The following is a 4,000-nucleotide window of genomic DNA, read 5'->3' on the forward strand; positions in this document are numbered from 1 at the left end:
TGTGTTTTTTTGGGGGGGTGGGAAGTGCATGGTCTGGGAATCAAACCCAGGTTTCCTGCATGGTGGTCAGGCGTTCTGCCACTGAAATACCCATGTGCCCATGCCTAGCTTTCAATAGAACTGCAAGTAAAATTGTACCTTCTACATGAGATCTGGGCCTTGGAGTGGTGAGGAATTACTGACAAACCAACCTTCAAAGCAAAACAAAGTAAATACAAAACTTTAGAGGAGTGAAGGAAACCAAACTGCAAAATAACTCCATTAATATAATCAAATGCATGCTCGCTACGGCAGCACATATACTAAAATTGGAGCGATACAGAGAAGATTAGCATGAGCCCTGCACAAGGATGACACACAAATTCATGAAGTGTTCCATATTTTAAAAAAAAAGAAGAAAAAAAAGGATAATCAAATGCCCAAACACAACAGAAAATCACAAAGCACACAAAGATCCAAGCAGAAATGGCCCAGTCAACTATCAAGGATATTCATAAATAAATAAAGGATACCATGAAGACACTGGAAGACCATAAAGAACAATTCTAGAGATTAAACAGAAACATAGCAGATCTCACCAAGATGAAAAATGCAGTAGACCAAATTAGAAATACACTAGAAAGACACACAATAGCAGATTCGAAGAAGCTGGAAGAAGAATAAGTGAGTCAGAGTGAACTAGAACAATTGAATTAGAGTGCACAAAAGAACAAATGGCAAGAAAGATGGAAAAAATGGAACTAGATCTTAAGGAAATGATGGACAACAAAAGGTGCACAAATTCAAGAATCATTGGTGTACCAGAAGGAGAAGAGAAGAGTAAAGGGATAGGAGGGTTAGTTGAAGATACAATAGAGGAAAACTTCCCAACCCTTATAAAAGACATAAAATTGCAAATTAAAGAGGTCCAACTAACTCCAAAAAGAATACATTCAAATGGTCCTACTCCAAGGCACATATTAATCAAATTGTCAAATGTTAAAGAGAAGCAGAAAGCAGTATGAGAAAAGGGATCTACCACTTACAAGGGAAGACACATAAGACAATTTGTACTACTCAAAAGGCGCCAGGGGGCAAAAAGGCAGTGGAATGATATGAATGGGAGAGGCTTCCAGCTAAGAATTCCTTATGTAGCCAAGCTGTCATTTAAGGTTGAAGGGGAGATTAAAATTATTGACAACAAACAAAGATTGAGAGAACTAGTGAACAAGAGACCTGACCCTACGGGAAATATTAAAGGGAATCCAATCAGCTGAAAAAAAAAAAAAAAAAAAGGAGGAGAGCACAGAATTGAAGAGTACCAGTAACAGTAATTGAAAGGATAAAAAGAAAGAGAAGGAAAAGAATATATAGATCTGACAAAAAAAAAAAAACTAAAGGATGAAATGGTGGATGCAAGAACTGTTTTTGTAATAGTAACTTTGAACATTAATGGGCTAAACTCATCAATTAAAAGATACAGATTAGCAGAAAGGATTACAAAATATAATCCATCTATATGCTGTTTACAAGAGCAAATCTTAGACCAGTGGATACAAATAGATTGAAAGTGAAAGGATGAAAAGATTTCTATGCAAGCTGGAACCAAAAGAAAGCAGGAATAGCTACACTACTATCAGACAAAATAGAATTTAAATGTAAAGATGTCATAAGAAGCAAAGAAGGACACTACATATTTACAAAAGGGACAATTCACCAAGAGGAAATAACAATCATAAATGTTTATTCTCCCAATGAAGCAGCTACAAAGTACATGAAGCAAACACTGACAAAAGGAAAAGAGCTATAGATGTTTCAATAATCATAGTGGAAGATTTCAATACATCACTCTACACTATAGATAGAACAACCAGACAGAGGATCAACAAGGAAACAGAGAGGCTAAGCAATGTGATAAATGAATTAAACCTAATAGACATATATAGATCATTACACCCCATTCTTCTCTAGTACACATGGAATGTTCTCCAGGGTAGATCATATAATGAGACACAAAATAACTCTTTAGAAATGTAATAAGATTGAAATTATCCAAAGCACTGTCTCTGACCACAACGGAATGAAGCTGGAAATTAATAATCACCAAACAAATAGAGCTTTCACAAATATATATAGATTAAACAACACACTTTTAAATAATCACTGGGTCAAAGAAGAAATTGCTAATTTTACCAGAAATCGGAAAGTATTTGGAGACAAATGATAATGAAAATACAACATATCAGAACTAGCAAATCGAATCCAATGACACATTAAAAGAATTTTACATCACGACCAAGTGGGATTTGTACCAGGAATGCAAGGGTGGTTCAACACAATAAAATCAATCAACATAATACAGCACATTAACAAACTGAAGGGGAAAAAAATTGCATGATCATATTGATTGATGTTAAAAAAGGACTTGACAAAATTCAGTATCCTTTCCTGATAAAAACATTTCAAAAGGTAGGAATCAAAGGAAACTTCCTCAATATCAGAAAGGACATATAAGAAAAACCCACAGCTAGCATCATATTAATGGTGAGAAATTGAAAGCATTCCTACTAAGACCGGGAATGAGACAAGGATGCCCAATTTCACCACTATTATTCAACATCGTACTAGCAGTCCTAGCTACTTGAGCTAATAAATTCAGCAAAGTGGTAGAATACAAGATTAATGTACAAAAATCAGTAGTGTTTCTATACACAAGTAATGACCTCACTGAGGAGACAATTAAGGAAAAAATTCCATTCAAAATAGTGACCAAAAGAATCAAGTATCTAAGAATAAATCTAGTCAGGGATGTCAAGGAGTTGTACACAGTTTTATAAGTACAAAACGTTGCTAAAAGAAGTTAAAAATGACCTAAATAGATGGAAAGATATTCCATGCCCATGGATAGGAAGGTTGAACATTAAAATGTTATTTCTACCCAAAATTCATCTACAGATTCAATGTAATGCTAATCAAAATCCCAAACTACTTTGAAGACTTGGAAAATCTACTTATCAAATTTATGTGAAAGGAAAAGAGAACCTGAATAGCCAAAGATATCCTTAAAAAAAGGAGCAAGGTGGAAGGACTACCACTTCCTAATTAAAGCTTACTATAAAGCCACAACAGTCAAAACAGCATGGTACTGGCACACAGATAGAAGTCTCCACCAATGGAATCAAAGCAAAAGTGCAGAGTCAGACCAACAAATCTATGGACAATTGATCTCGATAAGGCCCCCAAATCCACTCAATTGGGACAGAGTAGTTTTTTCACTAAATGGGCATGGGAAAATTAGATATCAACAGTCAAAAGAATGAAAGAAGACTCCTACCTTACATCCTATAGAAAAACTAATTCAATAAAACTTCCAGAAGAAAATGTAGGGAAACATCTTCAACATCTAGTAATAGGAGGTAGCTTCTAAAGCTTTACACTAAAGCACACGCAGTGAAAGAAAAATTAGATAAATGGGAACTCCTCAAGAGCTTTTGTGCTTCAAGTGACTGTGTTAAAAAGGTGAAGAGGCAGCCAACTTAATGGGAGAAAATACTTAGAAACCATATATCAGATAAAGGCTTTATATCCTCTGCACATAAAGAAATTATACAGCTCAACAACAAAAGAACAAACAACCCAATTATAAAATGGGCAGAGGATATGAACAGATATTTTTCTGAAGAGCAAATACAAACAACTAAAAAAGCATACGAAGAGATGCTTATATTCATTACCTATAAGGGAAATGCAAATCAAGGCAAGAATGATATATCACCTTACACCTACAAGAATGGCTGCTATTAAACAAACAGAAAACTACAATTGCTGGAGAGGACGTGGAGAAATTCAAATACTTATTCACAGCTGGAAATGTATAATGATGCAGCCACTGTGGAAAACAATGTGGCAATTCTTCAGGAAACTAAATATTGAGTTGCCCTATGACCCGGCAATACTAACACTCGCTATATACCCAGAAGAGCCGAAAGTAGTGACATGAACAGACATTTTCACACTATAT

General features: G+C 35.1%; 1 non-coding gene across 1 annotated transcript; it reads left to right on the forward strand.

Annotated features, from left to right (window-relative positions):
- Positions 1-278: 278 nt before the first annotated feature.
- LOC143654622 (U6 spliceosomal RNA) lies at positions 279-385 on the forward strand. Its single transcript, XR_013161829.1, has one exon. It is a non-coding gene; the product is annotated as a U6 spliceosomal RNA (small nuclear RNA).
- The last annotated feature ends 3,615 nt before the right edge of the window (positions 386-4,000 follow it).

Source organism: Tamandua tetradactyla, chromosome 13 (assembly GCF_023851605.1).
Source record: "Tamandua tetradactyla isolate mTamTet1 chromosome 13, mTamTet1.pri, whole genome shotgun sequence".
NCBI classification, from domain to species: Eukaryota; Metazoa; Chordata; class Mammalia; order Pilosa; family Myrmecophagidae; genus Tamandua; species Tamandua tetradactyla.